The sequence below is a fragment of the Xenopus laevis genome, chromosome 1S (assembly GCF_017654675.1).
Source record: "Xenopus laevis strain J_2021 chromosome 1S, Xenopus_laevis_v10.1, whole genome shotgun sequence".
NCBI lineage: Eukaryota > Metazoa > Chordata > Amphibia > Anura > Pipidae > Xenopus > Xenopus laevis.
The window spans coordinates 142031605-142054022 of NC_054372.1; the positions used below are offsets into that span (position 1 = coordinate 142031605).

The window sequence follows — 22418 nt, forward strand, 5'->3', positions numbered from 1 at the left end:
AATTCTAAAAATGTCAGTATGCTATCCTGGCTGTACATGCTCTGTATTCATCAACAAAAGTTTTACAGATTTTCCTAACAATAATAACAATACTGTTCTATTTCATGTAACAATGAGAAAATATGTGCCCAGTAGCTAGAGGATCTAGACCTCTGTAACAATGTAACAATCTCATGTAACAATGGAAAATATGTGCCCAGTAGCTAGAGGATCTAGACCTCTGTAACAATGTAACAATCTCATGTAACAATGAGAAAATATGTGCCCAGTAGCTAGAGGATCTAGACCTCTGTAAGACTGCACATAAATGGCTTCTTAGACCTTTGTTCAAGTGCTGCTATACTGATTAAATGAAACTAGCTCATAACTATTATAACCCCTTTCCCATTATTTCCTGTACCTAGCTTCTGTACCTAGTTGTTCATGGAAAACAAAATTCAATTTAAGGCCCCAAAACATTGATAAATTGACCTATTCTATCTGACTAAAGGGGACTGTAACCTATGCCGGTAACCCAGGGGTTTCTAAAAGGTAGATTGGGGTCTACCAGTAGACCTTTAGCTGGTGAAAAGTAGATCTAAAGACACTGTAAAAAAAAAAAATCTAAATCACCCTCCTGTTTCATGCTTTTCATTCAGATTATGTTAAGGGAACATAGAAAATATATGTTTAAATATAACAATATACATTTTCTCATAAATTAATAGTTTAGTAATATTTTGCATGAAACATAATGATAACAATGCTATTATGGATGTTGATCATAATAGGACATCAGTAAAAGTAAACCTAGCATTACTAAATCTAGTACTCCTGCTGTAGCCTATACTATATATGTCTGTAACCTACAGGGCTGGAACTAGGGGTAGGCAGAAGAGGCACGTGCCTAGGGCTCAAAGGTTAAGGGGGCACCGGGCACATACCTCTTCCTTTCACCCCTAGCCTGGGCCCCCTTCTCTGCACTAAACACCAGGTCAGGTCCACGCTCTCTGGCGCCCTGCGTGAGGTCACCAAGCAAACAAGTGTGCATACATGACGTCATTGCGGAGATGGAGCGAAGTGGCCGGCCAGGATGAATAGGGAGTTCAGCAGGCTTAGCCGGGCCCTGGAAACCTATGACCTGGCCCAGAAGTTTAGTGAATAATTCTTGTCCCATGTTTACATAAGGAATGGGAGCACACTTGTCAATCGCTTTGTCTCTACCTTGTATCAGGGGTGGATAAACTGGGGGGGTGGATAAACTGGGAGGCTGGCGCACAAAGCACCAGTATCAAGCACTGAACCCTAAAATGACCAACAACCTTAGAGTAGGGTTGCCACCTTTCCATGGGGACAGGGCGGTACAGGACAGTACATACAGTATATCAAACATTGCTGTATAGTAGAGAGATGCCAAAGCAGCATAATCTAATAAAAGATTTTACTGCATTAATGGTCAGTTTCCCTAGATTATGAAGTAAATGACTGTAAATTAAAAGCCTACTGCAATATGCTGCCATGACATGCCACTTTCTTGTCTCATTAGTGTTATAAAAGGATGTGGTGTTTTCTCATTTCATCAGAATGTGGAGTTTTCTAGATTTGTGCCAAGTGATTTCATGATCATATTCCACTTGCAACTAAAGTATCTGTACCACAGAACCAAATGTCCAATTTCCCCAATAGAATGTCTTCTGACTTCTGCTGCCTTATACACCTGTCAGACCAGAAGCATATTTTAAATGTACAGTTGTGTTCAGAATAGCAGTCCTACATCAATAACCTAATCAATCACTGGTTTTGGCAGAAATTATATTTCTACATGGCAAATTATTTACTAGTAAGTGTAGTAGAGTATTAGAAGACCAACAGTCTGGGAATTCATAATTATAGCAAGCAGGAAGGCGCCATTTTGTGGACCGGTAGGCAGGTCTGGACTGAGAATCAAAATAGGCCCTGGCATTTCAGGTACCCAAAGGCCCCAACAGGCCACACAAAGGCCCAAACAGCCCCCCACCAGCTGCATAGTGAGTGTCTATGGAATCTTACAGCAACCCCTCTGGCATTTGCCAGAACCCACAGATTGCCAGACCGGGCCTGCCGGTAGGCCATGCATCATCTCAAAATTTTGTTTGTGCACCAGAATGGCATGCACTGGCTACACAATTAAATGGTGAACAAAGAGGGGGAAATGTGTGGAAAGCAGTGACATCTAGGAAGTGCTGAATGGAAAGAGAAAGTAATTGTCTGCCCCCCCCCTCAATGCCTAAGGCATAGAGGAGGGGCAGGCAATATTTGATTGACAGCTGAGATCTTTAAATGTGTTTACAACAGCTATGAATGCTTTAATAAAAAAAAGAATTTGGGTTTCATGTTTTCTTTGAAAAGTACATTTATTATACAGTTTTTTTAAGTCTGGATGACAGGTCCACTTTAAGTCCACTAGAAAATCATGTAAACATGAAATAAGCCCAATGGGCTGATTTTGCTTTCAGTAAAGGACTGATTACATCTTGGTTGGGATCAAGCAAAAGAACACATTGACTGGCCAAAAGCAAAATGGCGAAACATTTTGTGGACTGATGAAAGCAAGATTGTTCTTTTTGGGTCTAGAGGCCACAGAGAGTTTGTCAGACGACCCCCAAGCTATGAATTCACAATACACTGAAACACTGAATTCCACAATACACTGTGAAGACAGTGTGAAGACACATGATATGGGGATGTTTCTCATACTATGGTGTTGGGCCTATTTATCAAGTTTCAATACATCAAAATACTTGAAGAGGTCATGTTGCCTTTGCCGAAGAGGAATTGCCCTTGAAATGACAACAACCCCAAACACACCAGTAAATAAGCAACACCTTGGTTCCAGACCAACAAGATTGAGGTTACGGAGTGACCAGCACAATCCCTGGTCCTTAATCCAATAGAATTTTGTGGGTGACATCAAAAATGCTGTTTCTGAGACAAAACTAAGAAATGCAGAAGAATTGTGGAATGTAACAGGTGCCAGAAGTTGGTGGACTCCATGTAACACAGATGTGCAGCAGATCTCAGAAACACTGCTTATACAACTAAATATTAGTTCATTGATTAAAAGTAAAGCAAAATCTTTTTTTTTTTCAGTTTATACCGTGAATGTTTGAGTTTGTAAAGAAGAAAGCAGAAACTGTCATTTTTTTGGAAAAGCCTAATACTTCACTTTCTGTTTTGATTTGGAATAGAATCTGCAGTGTTCCCAATGCATTTGTGTGTATGGAAATAAAAGCTATTATAAGGATTTTGAGCTGATTCACTTTTTTAAACACTGCTATTATTCTGAACCCAACAGTACATGTCAGCATGGTATCACATGGATTAACTGATTGCATATTTCATATGCATCCACCTATAAGGGTGGTGATCACCACCAATTAAAATAGGTCTTGCTCAATATTTACTGCATTCAGCACTGATTTTCCCTCTTCCATGTACAGGCGTCCTATCTACAAATATGAGATCAATTCCTTGTTATGTGCTGAAATAAATCACAGAACAACACTGCAGGGCAAACACGTTTAGAAAATGATTTTTGACTGCAATTTGTTTGCACCCTAGGAACTGATATTACACCAGACTAAAAAAAAATATCCTAAAGAAAAGAATGTTTTGTATAATCCACTGAAATATCTTATCTTGCTACAGGCAAGAATTTTACCCAGGCTGCTTTTATGGGAACATTTTTCTCAAGTGCCTTTGGAAAGTACGATTTATAGAACACCACTACATTAGGAAAACAGATTTGCACAAAGTTTAGTAGCACTTAACAGATTCCCAAGGAACAAGTGTGTAGTCAGCAATAGAAAGTCCACAACTACAGTTTACAAAAGCATTGAAAGAAATATGCATAAGACCTTTTACATGAAACCACAATGATATACAATTATATACAATTGCCCTGGTATATCAGGATGACAGCTAACATCCTAACCACATTGTACTGTATTAAAGCTAAACTGCACATTTGCCTGCACAGATATGTTTTATTATTATATGTAGAAGCTGCAATACAGCTTACCCTCTCAAGATTAAAAACTATTGGTCAAATAAAAAAATAGTGGAAACTTTGCTTTTGCTTAGTTTAGTAAAGGTATGGCTATTGTTTAGAAAACTATTACCCAGAATGCTCTGAAATACAGCACTGCCATTTCCCATAAAGTTAATTTTAAATAAACGATTTTTATGGTTTTAAAGGAGAATTCAACCCCCTAACTTATAAAACCCTACCCTACATAGTCCCCCTACAGGTGTTAACACCTGTGCTCCCCCCCCTCCCGCACAGGTGTTAACACCTGTAAATTACCCATATCCTGTAATTACCCCTCGTTGCAGAGTCAGCGCAGCAGAGCACACAGGCGCCATCTTTGGCTCTTTGGAAAGTAAGTGCCATATTGGTGCATGCGCAGTTGGAACAGTCTTCCGCTTTGTGAAAATTGCGCATGTGTCGAAAGTTACAAAATTTGCCGAAGGGAAGGAAGAAGACCTGAAGATTACCTAAGCGCCGGAAGATGGCGCCGTGAGCTCTTCTGCGCTGACTCTGCATTAATTACATGATATGGGGCATTTACAGGTGTTAAAACCTGTGTGGGTGGAGCAGGGAGGGGGGACTATGTAGGGTAGGGGTTTTTATTAGTTAGGGGGGTTGCATCCTCCTTTAAAGTGAAAAACATTATTTAAGCTCAATCAGATGATTTTTATGCAGTTAAGTCCTGCTGCTTTTCCTAGTGGATGGTGCACAGATTCTTTGGAATGCGAGGGACTTCTAGATCCAGAATTCATAATTACCATAACAGTGGTTTAATGACTGGCAGCCGAAAGGGGTCTGAGAAAAGGTTCATACAATTAAATTAGACTATGATGATTTCCTCTCAATCGAAGTAATTATGAATGTGTGGGGAAAAAAATAATATTAAATTAAAAAATTAATTTTTTTTTTTTTTTTTTGGCGGTTCAGACAGTGTTTAAACAACATTTTTTTTTTCAAGAACCCGGCTGAATAAACTCATGCCAAAAAGTTGGACATATTCTCTGTAATAATAAAACACACTACCTTGTAAACTTGATGGTAGCTTCACTGCACAAATCAATATTGGTGGAAAAACAATAATTTAAAAAAAAATTATTTAGTAGACTTATGTTCTAGAAAAGTAGAAGCCTTTAGAGTTTTTACCTACTTCGAATAAATTCGAACTTTTATATAAACAATCAGAATCTAAAAACCTCAATTGAATAGAATTGTGAAAAAAAAAAATTTTTTACAAGAGTTTACAAGCTTAAAAAAGCAACACAATAAGAAATTTGTGCGTTTACAAGGTTGAAAAAAAAACCCCTCAAAAATCTCGAATTAAAAAACAGCTTGAATTTTGCCTAGGACAACTCCCATTGACTTCTTCAAGAACTAACAAATTTTAAGATGGCTGATTTTTTTGGTGCTTATTAAATACCAAACATTCAAGTTTTTGAAAACATAATTTTAAATTTGTGTGTTTTATGCAAAAAAAATTGAATCGTGGCAAAAATTCAAATTTGAATGTTGATAAATCACCCCCTTGAGGTATAGTGATCAAAATTATAGAAAGAACCTTTATTCGGAAACCCCAAGTCCCCAAAAATTCCAGATCAGATTAATCCTATACCCTGGAACTTATGATCACTATGACACAAATGTATGCTAGTTTTAGAAAAATCATAAAAAAGTATTAAAAAGCGGAATGACTAGCAAAATTGAGCTAATTTTTTTTTACGGGCAAATACATCTATCTACGTGCAGCACTTAGATAGATGGTATAAGAAATGCCAACATATCCCTTCTGCTTAGTGCAGAATGACTGTTGATTTGGTGCTCGGGCTGCTCAACACTGGAATACCAGACACACTGCTTGACACAGTAGGTAATATGTGGGGCCATGGCTAGTCCTACAAAAGATATAGTAATATAAAAACTGGAAACACACATAGCCATGCTTAATCCATGGAGCACAAATACTGATACAAAATAACATACATAAAAATATAAATATACTATTTTTCAACACTATTAACACATAGTGCTATATGTAGCATGAAGTAAAATGGGAAACTATACTTAAAATCCCTATTTGCTGACAAGGCAAGTATCCAAAATAGACCAATATTCCTTGTTTAAATAGCAGCTGTGTTAAAGTTCTTAGAAGGTTTGAGTGAATAAATAGATCTGGATAAATGCAAAGTGTGATGAAAGTGACAGCTGCATGCATGTGAACATCAAAACTTCCCTTACATGGAGCAAAACCTTGGAAAGCTGAAGCCATTATTGACAATGTGCAAAATGGCACACGTAGAGGCCCATTTATCAAAGGTCAAATTTCGGATTCATGTGAGTTTTTTTAAACTCCCATAAACTCGAAATTCAACCTTTGATAAAGAAAGTATATTATAAAAATTGAATTTTTTTAAACTTGGGTGAATACGATGGACCCGAAAACTCGAATCGATTCCGATTCGAATTTTAAAACTCAATTAGTTTTTTCCTCCAAAAAAACTTGAATGTCAGGAAGGCTACAAACAACTCAAAAATTATCCCTGGATGTCTCCCATTGACTGAAACAGCAATTCGGCAGGTTTTAGGTGGCGAATAGTCGAAATTCAAGTTGTTAAAGGGCCAGAGTATGATAAATCTCGAAAATCAAATTAGAATTTTTTTTAAAAACTAAAATCGAATTTGTATCACTCCCTAGTCAAATTTGACAGTTTTGACCATAAAAAAACATGATAAATTCTAATTTCGAAATTTCAATAAATTTGCCCTCTAAAGTGATGCAATAAGAAAGGCACTGGTGCTTTTGGCCCAAAATGGCAGCTACTCAATATTGCAATACTAGAAGTACACATTTAACTTATGAACTCAGTATTACTACTGCATAAGACATGTATGTCCTGTTTGTGAAAGAATAAAAAAAGGATGTGGTCTTATCGCCTTCCAAAACATCTAGACACAACAAAGAGATTAATGGGGGGGGGGGTAGTTAGTTAGGCAGGCAGTGCTATTTTGCATTAAAAGGAAAATTCAGTATAAAAATAAAAACATTTATCTATTTACCCTGTTTTTATTTTTACACTGCACTGTTCCTTTAAGGGCCAGGGCACACTGAGTGTTGCTCTGCTCTCAGCCTTCCTTTTTCAGCTCCCTTCTGCCTCTTCATGCAGCTTTCACCGGCTTGTAGCAATACAGAGCAAAATGGAAGCAGAGATTGGGCCGCAAAAAAAAACAAAAAACCACAGGCTGAGAAAAGTGGAGCCAATAAACCAGGCCTGGACTGGCAATCTGTGGGTTCTGTCAAAGGCCATAAGGTGCCATAGAAAGTCAGTATTTAGTGGGTTGGCGGGGGCTGATTGGGCCTCTGTGTACCTGAAATGCCAGGGCCTATTTTAATTCTCATATAGTATTCTCTATAGTTATTCACAGCAGCATCCTGCTTTTTAAACTTCCACTTATTTGTGTAGGCTACTGGAGACATGGAACACAATGATCAAAGTGGTTTTAAGATGGTGCAGTAATTCCTGAAAATAAGTTTGTGAAACAAGAGAATGCTTTTCACATACCTGGAGGAACAGTTTCTGGTCATTGCTTTCTCAGAATAAAGAGCATGTACAATGCACAGCAAGGAACTCTACATACACTTTAACTAGTCTTTTTTATGGTGCTGTGAGTAATGTTACTCCATTTCATCATAGGGACAAAGAAAATCAAAAAAAAAAGGCACAGGCAGTTAAGTTTAACATAGAGGAGATTTGACAAATTATTTCTATTATGCTTTGACAAAGCTATTTCTTATTTAAGGGCCTGTGTAATAGTTTCTAGCAACATTTGCCTGAAAGTGAGACAAAATTAATTCCCAGCTTTGGCTATTTATGAAAGTTCTGGTTTGTTAATACTAGGAGATGCTGTTCAGGGCTCAAGGGACAATAGTTGGTCAATTCAGATGCAGCAGGCACTGCTTTCTATGCTATATTCCATGTGTTCGGTTTGCACACTCAAATAAATAAAAGAAAAAGGTGGTATCAAAAAATGATCTTGTTATATATAGCAGTACACTATACATCAATCAAAATCATATATCATCAAAAAAAATAACCAGAACTAGGCATAGGGAAACAGATGTAAGAGGCACATGCTATTACATATATATCCTTAGTGCCTCCCAATTTATTTTTCACTATTCCCCTCTAAGCAATCTGTATGCAGTTTGTGTCAGAATGACCTCAAGTATAAAGCCAAAACTACAGAACAGATTTAAAGCAACAATGTTAATGTCCATGAATTAGAGCCCAAGCTCTAAATCCAACAGGGTAGGGAATTGTTGCTGGACTTTCACTTACGACCCCTCTCCATACAGACCGAAAGCTGTAATGGTTTATCAGCTACTAAATACTAACTTGAAGGGGGTGAATACTTAATGCAATCTGGAATTTTGTGTAATTTCATTGTTAATTTAAATCACTTTGAAGAGATGAGTGGACCAAGTCACTGATTTAATACTATATTCATGCTGAGAAATATTTTATTCAATGTTAGTATGATGGTCTGGTGCAGTGGAAATGATTTTAATAGCGACAGGCTTGGATGATTTCTTGGACAAGCATAATATCATAGGATATGGTGAAACTAGAATCTACAATTAGCATAGATATTGGTATATGTAGTTTATGTGAGTGTAGAGATAAGTCAGTAGTGTGTAAGTGCACTGTGGATCATTTGGAGGGGCTGAACCTGATGGATTTGGGTCTTTTTTCAAGCTAACTTAAAGGGATACTGTCATGGGAAAAACATTTTTTTTCAAAATGAATCAGTTAATAGTGCTGCTCCAGCAGAATTCTGCACTGAAATCCATCCAAGGAACAAACAGATTTTTTTATATTCAATTTTGAAATCTGACATGGGGCTAGACATATTGTCAATTTCCCAGCTGCCCCAAGTCATGTGACTTGTGCTCTGATAAACTTCAATCACTCTTTACTGCTGTACTGCAAGTTGGAGTGATATCACCCCCCTCCCTTTCCCCCCCCCCAGCAGCCAGACAAAAGAACAATGGGAAGGTAACCAAATAACCGCTCCCTAACACAAGATAACAGCTGCCTGGTAGATCTAAGATCAGCACTCAATAGTAAAAACCCATGTCCCACTGAGACACATTCAGTTACATTGAGAAGGAAAAACAGCAGCCTGCCAGAAAGCATTTCTCTCCTAAAGTGCAGGCACAAGTCACATGACTGGGGGCAGCTGGGAAATTGACAAAATGTCTAGCCCCATGTCAGATTTTCTCCTTTGAGAAATGGATTTCAGTGCAGAATTCTGCTGGAGTAGCACTATTAACTGATGCGTTTTCCGATGACAGGATCCCTTTAACTATGTAACTAATGCAGTAAATTTACAATTGCATTTTTTCTGATCCTCAAAATCTATGAAGAAACATCACAATAATAAAGTGTCAAATTTCACAGTGAAATATTGCTCACACAGAATTGTGTTTAAATGTGAGAAGGGCTTATATTATATAAGTGGGTTAAGGTGGCCATACATTAAAAGATCCATTCACTTGGTGAGGTTGCTAAACAAGCAGACCTTCCATAGATTATCCCACCCTGAGGTGGACGATATCGGGCTGACCCGATCACAAAGACGGAGATACAGGCCGTTATTGGAGGACGAGCCAATGTGGCCCTTACTATATCAGGATTGTTAAACCTGTCCAATCAATATCTGCCTGATTTTGGGCCAGATATAGGTTGGGGAAGGCAGTTGGAGGACACCATACAAGGGACAATAAGCTACCAACCAAGCAGCTTAACACCTATTTCAATAAATGAGCCTCTTCTATTTTTTTTAGCTGTCACATTCACTTTTGTAGAGTGAAAACCATAAAATGACATACATCAAATGGAAGGGGTTGTTTGGCAATATTAAGGTCACAGAATATATGCAGTTTAAATTAACAGCATAATTATAAATGTGTTACATAAACTAAGAAGCAGTGCTCTCATCACCTTATACCTGTCTTTAAATGTGTGATTTACCGTTTATGTCTTACTCTAATTGTATATTGCTGTGACAGTTGCTGGAGACAAATTTGATTGCTTTTTATGATGAGGTAAGTAGGATGCTGGTCAGGGGGGCGGCAGTAGATGTGATCTATGCGGATTTTGCCAAAGCGTTTGATACTGTGCCCCACAAACGACTGCTTTCCAAACTAAGGTCTGTTGGGCTTAATGAAGTTGTTTGCACATGTATAGGAAACTACAGGATTGGGTACAGAGGGTGGATGTTAATGGTACATTCTCCACTTGGAGTAAGGTTCTTAGTGGGGTCCCTCAGGGCTCGGTATTGGGTCCACTTTTATTTAACTTGTTAATTAATGACTTAGGGGAGGGTAATGTAAGTAATGTATCAGTGTTTGCAGATGACACAAAACTATCCAGCCTAATAAATTCCATCCAGGATGTGGCACTTGCAACAGGATCTTGACAAACTGGCAATCTGGGCAGCTAAGTGGCAAATGAGATTCAATGTTAATAAATATAAAGTCATGCACCTGGGATGTAAAAATATCCAAGCCACTTATACCCTTAATGGGACTGCACAAGGCAAATCCATAATGTAAAAAGTCCTTGTAGATGTTAAACTTGGATGTAGCATCAAGGGCAAATAATGTTTGAGCTGTATTAAAAGAGGCATTAATTTGCGGCAGGAAGTGGTCATTCTTCCACTGTATAGAGCACTGGTAAGGCTCCATCTAGAATATGCCGTAGAGTTTTGGTCTCCATCACTCAAACAGGACATTATTGTATTAGAGAAGTGTGGTGTTTAAACAAATGGCCTGTAGATGAAGTGAGACGCCAGCGAGGACCATACACATATGAATTGTCTGATGGACGCATATGGAATGCAAGTCGTCTTGCTCCTGTTAGATATGACTTTGGAGAAGCTCCATTTGACGAAGGACGTTTTCCTACTCCTGATGTCAACTGCAATAGGGGAAGAAAGTGAACCTATAAGGCGTACTGAGAGAATCAGAAAACTACCTGTATGGACCCAGGACTATGTGATGTGAATAATGTATATTATTGCTTTAAGATGCATTGTTGTTGTTTATTACATTTGCCCAAATGCTTTCCTACTATAGGGGGAATATGTGGTTTATACAAATGGCCTGTAGATGTCACTGTGCCCAGACATACTGTGCATACTTCCTGACAGCTTAAAAGTGAAAGTTACTGTTGTGTAATGGCTGCTTGAGAGCCTGCTAATAAAGCACTGTTATACACTGCTCATCCTGGGCTACCCAAAACATAACAAGAAGGTACCTTTTTCAACAGTCAGTTTTACATGCAACACAATATACTGCTTATTTGATGCAAAAAGACCCCTGGTGCAGGTGTCTCTCTCTCTCTCTATGCATATGTGCTTCATACAGTTGCAGGCATAGAAAGATATTACTAAACAATACTTTAGTTATGCTTTCAGTTATGCTTTGTAGGACACTTTTTTTTTACACAATACACACACAAAACAAATGTTGGTAGCCCTCTCTACGTCCAGTATCAGTCAATATTTGTATGTAATGGATTGTGCAAATTTTCATATGTGTAATTTGACATTGTAAAGTATTTAGGTGTTTAGAGTACTAAAACATGTTATCATATTAAGAAGGCAGTTATCATATTAAGAAGAATATAGAGCTGAGTGTAACAAAGTGGGTATTGGTAAGAATCGCAGTTATTTATATCACTGGAGGCACCTTCCTCCATGAAATGCGCTTTCCTTATCCTTTATGTCAAACAGGGTATATACGCTATTTCTATATGAGGTCATTTCAAAGTAAAAGCTTAAATAACAATAATAATCATTTTAGCTTTTATTTACTATATCTAATTGCCTGTGGATCAAAAGTTTATAAGAGTTTGATAATTTTTAGCATAGGTGTACCTAAAATGTATGTCACAACTGGGTATATATACATCTTTTTTAATACACTCATTTACCAAAGCTACTGAATGGGTGGCGTTGGTGGCAAAAGCTGAGCTGGGAAGGTTTTTTTTTTGTATCTGCACCATCTAGTGGTTGCATATGTAGCTATAAATATTTCTGAATTACTATAGAATAGAGCTATATAATGGAGAAACAAATAACTATATTTAGCAATTAACACAGAGATGCATTACTTATGTAAACAGAAGCAGTTAACTACTGCTGGGTTAGTGACCAGCACTGGTTTTAACCTCACTCTTGTCAAAAATAAGTATTAGTAACCCTATGGGGCAAATTTACTAAAGTGCGAATTGGCTAATCGCCAGTGTGATGTAATTTTTGCACATTGCAAATTTACTGACACTGACCCTGGCGAAAATTCACCAGTGATGTAGATAGGCTGGTGCAACTTCGCACCCTAACACTGGCGAAGTTGCACTCTGGCGAAGGGGGCGAAAATACGCAAATTTACTAAGATTGTTTTTTTTCTGAACGTTACCTCCTTCGTCAGAGTTTACTTTACCAGGTCAGAGCAGGCAAAGTCCAATAGAGAAAAATTTTCTAAGTCCCAAAAAAAAAACGCTTTTTTTAGGGTGCCCACCTTCCCCCCTACATTTTATAACATATAGCACCTTAAACTATACTGCGGGGACATGTAGGGCATTAGAACACCCCTATATACTTTTATTCCCTTTCCCTGGGCTTGTGTAGTGTTAGTTATGCGCTGCAGCATACGTGTCCATTCATATTTAAATTTGGCGCCGTATGCAAATTAGCCTTCGCTAGTGTAACTTCGGACTGCTGATTGTAACATCACTAGTGAAACTTCGTATACGATCGGTAACTTATGCGGAACTTCATGATCTTCATGAATTTACAATGTCCTGACGAATCTACGCCTGGCAAAGTGCGGCGAAGACAATGCTAACGGATTTTTGGAGGTAAGTAAATTTCCCCCTACATATGCAATAGCAATAACTTGGTTAAGCTGTTCACAGCAACCCCCTCCTTCCCAGAAGACAAGCTGATTTTGAATACCTTCAGTACACATTCTAGCGTACCTGTTCTTAACGTTTATATGTTAAAGTGATACTGACACTAAAAAAACTAATTTTTAAAATATGAATGTAAATTAAATGTTACCTATAGGCCATGTGGATAATTTTTTGCTGAGACGTTTGTTTTTTGTAAGTAATTGTTAGCAGAAGTTTCTAAACCTGGCTGTTTTGTCAACCTCACTGTCCAATCTCAGCCTGTCAGTTAAAGTTTCTAATGCTAACAGACTACTGCTACACAAATATGGCAGCCCCCTCAGGAACATGGGGCATCAGACATAAATAGGGTTGCCACCTTTTAAAATAACCTTTACCAGCAGGTGGAGGGGTGGTCTTAAAGGGGTGGGGCCGTGACGATAAAGGGGGCGGGGCCGGGGAGCACTATTGGCAGGCCGGATCGTGACCTCAAAGGGGACGGAGCCAAACGCGTGAATTTGGGAAGAAGCCCAGGAAAAAAGGTAAGTTTGGAGCAGGCTGGGGGCAGGCCACGGGCTTTTTTTAAGTGTATTACAAATTTACCGGCAGCTACATTGTCGGTAAATTTGTAATACCGGCCCCGGCCTTGGCTGGTGTTTTACCGGCTAGGCCGGTAACCCTGCCTGATTCGGACAGATATAGATTGTGGAAGCCCGTCGAAGGGCCCCACACATGGGCCAATAAGCTGCCGACCTGGTCTCTCTGCAGCTTTTATTGCCCTGTGTATGGGGACCATTACTCCCTGTTATTGTGAATATATAACCCAGGTCCAAGCATTCTAGACAATAGAGTCTATACCTTTACTAACAAGTCAGAGTTCATTTAACAATTTAAAGGCTATAATTTACATAGCAATTCAGCTACAGACAAAACAACCTATCGATCTGGTGTATTGTATTAAATCATGTGTAGTGTACAATAAATAGTGTTGAACAAGATGACTGGAATTTGCATGGTCTACCCCACTTCTAGTACCATTCTTCATAGAGCTCTTCACAGTATCATATGAATCTACAAAGTATTGAAGCTGGATAAGTAGTGATATACTACTTGATTCGATTACATAGTCAAGTATAATACAGCAATCATAACCAAGGTTAATATGTCACTTCGGAACTTCCAGTCATAATTCTACATGGGAAAACCTTGATTTGGGGTAAGGATCTCTGTATTTTAACCTTACAGACAGATAAGGGTATTCTGTCTTAGAGGATTCAGTTCTAGCAGAATTCCTAATGCATTTTAGGATGTACAGAAGGGGAAAAGCCCAAATATTAAAGTAAATGTTAAAAAAAAAACAAGGCTTGAATAATAGAACCAAAGTTTTATTAATAGTAGCCCTGATTAATATGCTTACTGGCACGTGTTATGACCTTTAATTATCTGACTTTCGGCCAGATATCGATCAGGGACGCCCGTCAGATGGCCCCACGCACGGGCCAATAAGCTGCCGACTCGGTCTGAGGCTTTACAAGAGTGACACCTCAGCTGACCTTTGTCACAGACTACAACTTACATTGAAGAAATTGGTCTTGTTCCTCTCATCGAAGAGTCCCTGTGCTGGCATGTGCTTCAGCTGCTGCCACGGGATACTGCTGCCTAGCAACACATCTCTGGCCCACTGCAGGTTCTAAGAAGACAACAAGTAGACGGAAGGAGAGATATTGGTTATGTTCTCATACCTTGATTTCAATAACACAATACAGTATATACACATTACCTACAAATATTGTGTGCCTATGTAACAAAGGAGTGAGTTTGTTTAGAATTCAGGCTTTTGGAACAGAAACCTGATATGAAATGTTTTTTTTCTTAATGAGGGGTGTCAGAATGTAGTCGGAATATAATAAATTTGCACGGATGCCTCATAGTCCCCCTACCCTTTTCTGTTTTACATTTAATAGCATTCTGTCTGAGTCACAGCATCTCTGCAGCTCTCCCTACATCTACATTCAGTATCCATTCCCCTTCTTCACCTCCCGCTCCCTCCCTTATGAATTTTGCTTTATTCCCCATCTTTGCCTCCCTCAGTTTAGATGGGTTACAATTTTCTCCTCATTATGTCTTAAACCCCACTATAATATGTAACTTAATGGCACCAAATTCCACTTTTCTGCTTTTGTTAGTTCTGGTTCTCCTTGCAAGTTACTCCTTTATTTCAGCAAATCCCTGTGTAATTCATGTATCAATTCAATTACCCCCATTTACCTATCTCTGTTCTTAATTTAGTCTGTTTATTACATTATAACTGTACTTGGAACTTTTAGTGCAATAAGTATTACTGCATCTTTTTTAAATGTTATTGACTGTAATACTACACAACATACACATACCTGCCCCCCTCAGTTATAGCTATTGTAGTCAATTATTCCCCCATGTAACTCATTTAAAGGATACATATAGGATAAGGGAAAAGCCCTTTTAAATTAATATGATCTTCAAAAGTTGCCCATGTATTGGAGATCCTTATATTTGAGCTGTCAGTGTTTTAAATAAGCACATTCTTTATTTTTAAGAGAGTATAGTGCACTGGCACATTCTTGGTTTTCACACAATAGGTCTCCTGTAATCAGTACCTTCTGGACTATACTTATACATGCAATATGTACTTTATCTCTCATCAGTGTGTTTAAACCCACACTAGTTATGTATGCATTTATATACTCCACACAGGCATGCATTTTACACTTATCTATAGTCTCATGGCATTATACAAACTAGTAACACAAGCCTTGTGAAGATGTCCTTGAAAATTGTTGGGGTATTGCTAAAATAAAGGATGGCATAACCTGTGCAAGGCTATTTTAAAGAGCTTGCCTCTGTAGCTTAAATACAGTTTATTAAAGTTTTTCTTCTACCATATGCTTAATGACATTCCTACTTTAGCACCTCCACTCTAATGGAGAAACCTAGAGAAAAAGTTAATAAGGGGTGAGAGGTGAGGTGGTGGTGAGATGCAGTAAGGAATAGTGAGGTAGAGAGACAAATAAACAGGGCTCCTTGAAAACAATCCAGACTGCTCACTTGGTGACATATTCGGTTACCAAAACAAAAGCAGCTTGAAATAATAAACTATGTACAATGTGACTGCCAAGCTATTCCTATTGCAAGCATCCAAATACACACAGTGCCTAGACATACACAACAGCTGAGCTCTGCCTAGACAGACCGACAGATAAGCTAAAAGAACAGTGTAAGCAGAATTTTATCAAGACCACATGGACACACCAGCACTTAGATAAGTACGTGGGAAACAAAGATTTAATTGTCTATTAAGATTTTCCTTCATCCAGGCCATGATATATAGTATCTAGTACAAACATCTAAAGCAATTGGCATGGCTCCTAGACGTCTCCCCAGAAATCCCCTTCTTCCAACCCTTCAAAACTACACTATTGCAATTTAGCGCTTTTCTTAGTAAATCATCCCCACTGTATTTATCGCCATTGTTCATCCTTAATAACAGCATACATTCTAACATAGCCCTAACTCAATGACACATACATGAAGAGAAAGCATACCAATTGTGTACCAATGATAGACAATACAGCAATGCCTTAGATCTCATATCAAACTCTTTATAATACCAAAAAAGGAAATGTAAAAACAGAACCATTCCATTTCCATTTTCTATTAACTTGGTTTAATAATTATTTCTATTTGTGTTCAGCCTAGATGCCTATGCTTCTTTCTAGGCTATTACCTCAGTCCCCTACTACTACCACCAAATCACCTACTTCCCTTACTAATCTCCATTCTCCCTACTCTCACAGCTAGGTACATACCTACTTAATTTTAAAGCATGCCTTCCCTTTCCATTATTTCTCTTAGCCAATTCCTTTCCATTTTTCCCTTAGCTGACCCCTTTCCATTTTTTTCCTTAGCTGATCACACCACTTGCCTCTCAGGCTTGACTCTTATGATTACTACCATCAGCTTCCTTCCAGTCCACCTCACAATCAGTTCTTAAGCCTGACCGTTGTACTGCTAACCTCAACTCCTATATGAATAATCTCACAGCTTTCATGCATGGCTTCTAGACTACTCCCCAGAAGCTCCCTTCTCCACCCTCCAGCCAGCCACTGAGGGTTGCCTGCTGAATTAAGTCCTTCAGATACTTTGCTCTTTCACTTTAGACTTTAAAGCTTGGATTCTCCTATCATTCTTTAAAGGAATTGTTCAGTAAAAATATAAAAACTGGGTAAATAGATAGGCTGTGCAAAATAAAAAATGTTTTAATATAGTTAGTTAGCCAAAAATGTTATGTATAAAGGCTGGAGTGATTGGATGTCTAAAATAATGTCCAGAACCCAACTTCCTGTTTTGCAGCTCTCTTGTTTCCACTGATTGGTTACCAGGCAGTAACCAATCAGTGACTTGAGGGGGGGCAATATGAGTCATAACTGTTGAATCTGAGCTGCATGCTAAGGATCAATTGCAAACTCACTGAACAGTTATGTCCCATGTGGCCCCCCTTAAAGTCACTGACTAACTCAGAGTTAGAGAGCTGAAAAGCAAGAGTTGGGTTCTGTAAGACTTCTGGTCACTCCAGCCTTTATAGATTACATTTTTACCCAACTAATTATATTAGTAACAATTTTTATTTTGCAAAGCCTATCTATTCACCTAGTTTTTATTTTTACTCTGAACTATTCCTTTAACCTCCATCGTCCTCCCCATTTACCTCTCAAGTTTGTGAACTAGTGCAAATAAAGAGACAACTGTACATGCAACAGAAGCATAAATTGTTCTTTTCTAGTTATTTAACATTTTGCATTATCCTTAAAGGAACAGTTCAGTGTGGAAATAAAAACAGGGTACATAGATAGGCTGTGCAAAATAAAAAATGTTTCTAATATAGTTAGTTAGCCAAAAATGTAATATATAAAAGCTGGAGTGACTGGATGTCTAATATAATAGCCAGAACACTACTTCCTGCTTTTCAGCTCTATAACTCTGAGCTAGTCAGCGACTTGAAGGGGGGCCACATGGGTCATATCTGTTCAGTGAGTTTGCAATTGATCCTCAGCATTCAGCTCAGATTCAAAAGCAACAGATATGACCCATGTGCCTCCCCCTCAAGTCTCTGATTGGTTACTGCCTGGTAACCAGTCAGTATAAACCAAGAGAGCTGAAAAGCAGGAAGTAGTGTTCTGACACATCCAGTCACTGCAGCCTTTATACATTACATTTTTGCCTAACTAACTATATTAGAAACATTTTTTATTTTGAACAGCCTATTTACCCAGTTTTTATTTTTACACTGAACAATTCCTTTAAATATCTAAATCTTATCATTCCATTAAAATATTTACACCATCAGATACTTTAAACTGAGTGCTTTGAATTAAAAAGTGTCTGTACTGGTATCACTATACTGTGTCAGTAATATCATGCCCAGGGCAAATGCAAAATTTTAATGGTTGGATTCTACTCTCACTTTTTGTCAAACACTGGCACAATGGTGCGTTCAAACCAGGAGTTGACAGAAATCAGCTTTATAATATTTAGACACAAACATATGCCATTTCTTCACACAACATATGTACTGCATATGCTGAAAAACTCATACAGAGCAGATATTCTCCATTTTAAAACCCATATGTGGCATGATGATATTGATCAAGGAGGGTATAGTTTTGATACAGAGTCCTTAGCTGACTCGTTCAAGACTTGACCAGACAGCAACCAATGTCTTGTCATCTATGGCCATTTTTACTCCTCTACACTCAATTCTTGGCTTCTGGCTTGTGTAGCAGTTACAGGTAGACTCACCTTTCAGATTTGCCTTCTAAATTTATTTTAGTTCCATTCCTGCACCTCATGCTATTTTAACAGTCCCTGTATACCTTTTGGTTGATACATCCACCTGTCCTCCCTTAAATGCCTATTTTGTTTTAATAAAGCTGACAGCTTAATGAATTACTGAACAATTTAAGCTATGTGTACCTGTTCCTTAGAAGATTTTTCTAAAAACATAATTGTGACTACTATAAAGTAAACATTTTTTTCACTTTAGGAACTATGGTACACAATCAAAATGACATGTGTGTCATCAGATATGCTGGTGAAAAGGAAAAACAAGGGCATCTTTACCCTATTTGGTCACCCATGAGCAGAGGGAAATCATTTGGGCCTCAAGCAAGCATAGTACGATCTGTTCATCAACTAAAAAGACAATTTCAAGCAATATTGTCTGGTTGAAGCTCTGAAAACTGTGGGTAGCTGCCTGCTTGGCCCTGCAAACAATTGGACACTGGATAAATTTCACTGTAAACAATGAACATTTTCTAACCTGAACAATTGATTTTCTGACAATGTCAGACAAAAAAATCGTTAGATGCACGATCGTTGGGTGCCCACTAACCTCATGATAATTTATGGATTCATCAGATCACACTTAAATTGGTCATGAGGGAGAGAAAAATCTTAACGTCTATGCCCTCTTATACATTATTTTCTAGTGTAAACAAAACTTTGATTGGCCAATAAATTGTGATGGAAATCCTGTTGTTTTGCAACAAAATGCTGAACCAAACAGTATAAATTCAAAGGACTTTAATTTTATATTTAATCCCACCTCTATAGTTCCATCAGAACAACAGTGGGGCGGAAGCATTTCCTGAGCTTATGTTACTATGTTTCTATTTGAACACCCTTTATAACAAACTATACGAAAAAGCCAGTGATTAGATGAAGGTTTAGCTCATTTGGGGAGACCACAGTAGGTAGTAAGGGTAAAAAAAACATTCATAAATGCGTTACAGTAAAATAATAAAGGAAGAAAGGCCGGTGGCTGAACACAATGCACAATATGCTTAATGGTTGGACTATATTATTATTACAATGTCATACCAAAAGTCTTTAGAGCTCTGTATTCATTTTTGTTGTAATATTGATGTGTAGGCAGCCATCTTAGGTTATTTTGGCTACTCATGTGCTTTCAGAAATAGCTAGTGCTGCACAATGGAACTGCTTTCAGGCAGGCTATTGTTTCTCCTACTCAATGTAACTGAAGGAGTCACAGTGGGACCTGGATTTTCACTGCTGAGGGCTGTTCTTATATCTATCAGGGAGCTGTAATTTGGTCACCTTACCATTGTTCTACTGATGGGCTGTTGGGGGGGGGGGTGATATCACTCTAAATTGCAGTGCAGCAGCAAAGAGTTACAGAAGTTTATCAGAGCACAAGTCACACTAATTCAGAATCCCATAACATTATCATGGTCTCCATTCACTTTTGTGTACCATCCAGACCAGTCTTTGAGATAACTTTTAGTATGATGTAGAGAGTGATATAATGATATAATTTGCAATTTGTTTTAATTTTTTATTATTGAAGGTTTTTGAGTTATTTAGCTTTTTATTCAGCAGCTCTTCAATTTGCATTTTAAGCAGTCTGGTAACTAGGGTCCAAATTAGCAACCATGCATTGATTTGAATAAGAGAATGGAATATCAATAGGAGAGAGTCTGAATAGAAGGATCAGTAATAAAAAGTACCGTAACAATAACAATACATTTGTAGCCTTACAGAGTATTTGTTTTTTTAGAAGAGGACAGCGATGCCCATTTGAAAGCTGCAAAGAATCAGAAGAAAAAGTCACATAACTATTAAAAATAAATTATGAAAACCAATTGTAAAGTTGCTTGGTCGTTCTATAACATATTAAAAGTTACTTTAAAGGTGAACCACCCCTTGCTCCCTCACTGGGAGCTGCTGGTGACTGTAGTGCGTGGGCTATGAAAATATTAATTCCTATGTGGAAGGGCCTGTAGGAAGACAGCTCTGTTCTCACGGGTCTGCCATCCCATGCTCAAGATGAATCATTACAGGCTTGCTATTGTACATAAACGAGAGGAACCAAACAGTGCAAACATCAGCTAACAAACGCATATGTTCTCTACCATTACAGTATGTCTAAAAGGAGGAAACGTGCCACAATATGCACTCTCAGTTATACACAAAATCTTATAAAACCACACTGCAGGTTGGAAAAAAAATGTGCATATCTTTTCTAACTTAGTCTGGGTTTCCAACAATTACAAACAGGGGACAAAGTGGCACATATCCCCAGTGAATAGGGATGCCACCTGGCCGGTATTTTACAGGTAAAACACCTGCCAAGGCCGGGGCTGGTATTACAAATTAACCGGCAATGTAGTTACCAGTAATTTGTAATACCCTAAAGAAAAAGCCCTTGGCCCGCCCCCAATTCGCTCAGTACTTACCTTTTTTTTCAGGTTTCTGTCAATTGCGCGTATTGCTCTGCCCCTTTTGTGTTACTGTGCGGTGCTCCGCCCCTTTTGCATTACAGCCCATCCCTTTTTGTTCTCGCATGTTCACCAACAGTACCGTCAGTGAAAACACTGGAGGTGCAAAGTCAGCATATTAGCTTTTCTCTGCTGATGTGTATACACTAACAGACAGTCAGCCTGTGAGCCCACACACTCAACAGATTTTGACATACATTTTACTTTTTGCACCAAAATGTGCCCTGTTTGTTTCTAGGAAAAGCCAATGAACATACCTCCCACCATTTTGGAAATAAAAAGAGGGACAAAGAGTTGGCGCGTGTAGCACAGTGAATTTTTTTTGACCACGCCCATTTTTCTGCCCACTAATTACCATGTTCATTTCCCCCTAATTACCATGTTCATTTTACAAAAATGGCTGTTCTGGGCTCTCTGACAAAAGCCAATTAAGTTAGGAACATCGTTTCTTTTTCTGGCGGTTCAGAGCAGAGAACAAAAAGAGAGACCGTCCCTCTGAAAACGGGACAGTTGGGAGGTATGAATGAATAGCCAGAAGAAGCTGCTACTGAAGACACAAAACATGTTATGTACGAAGTTCAAGCTTCAAGTTGCATTTCATTCTGAAAAAACAGCCCTTGACATAACTCCAAAATTGTCCTCTGCAGTTTTTCAAACTGTGTTCTCTGCAGCGCTGAATGAGTCACTACGTAACTGAGCTGCCTTGCTGAGATCGACTCCCTAATTCATAATCATTGGCAGATAAGCAGTGAATCAGGCTATGCTGACACAAAGTGGATCTTTCTCTGCTGCAAGTTTTTTAAGTTTGAAAACTGCAGGAAGATTGTGCAGGGTTGTCTCCCACTGAAGCAGGTCTCTGCTGACATGCCTGCATATGCTCTTATCATGATATTCTTATTGAACATGGCCTAACCTCACCTCTTCACAAATCTGTGCACAGGTGTTACAGATCACAGACACATTTCTAGAATTGTTCATGGGGAATGTGAATGCTAGTTTTCTTTTTAAATTAATTGTTATATATACATCTTTATTGGGATTAGTCTGCCTTTACTTTTCATACTTCCTATCATGACAGGGACATGGTCA

The 22418-nt window shown here is 38.3% G+C and overlaps 1 pseudogene; it reads right to left on the reverse strand.

The window, feature by feature from the left end:
* LOC108705126 overlaps positions 1–22418 on the reverse strand; it is a 60608-nt pseudogene that overhangs the window by 20050 nt on the left and 18140 nt on the right.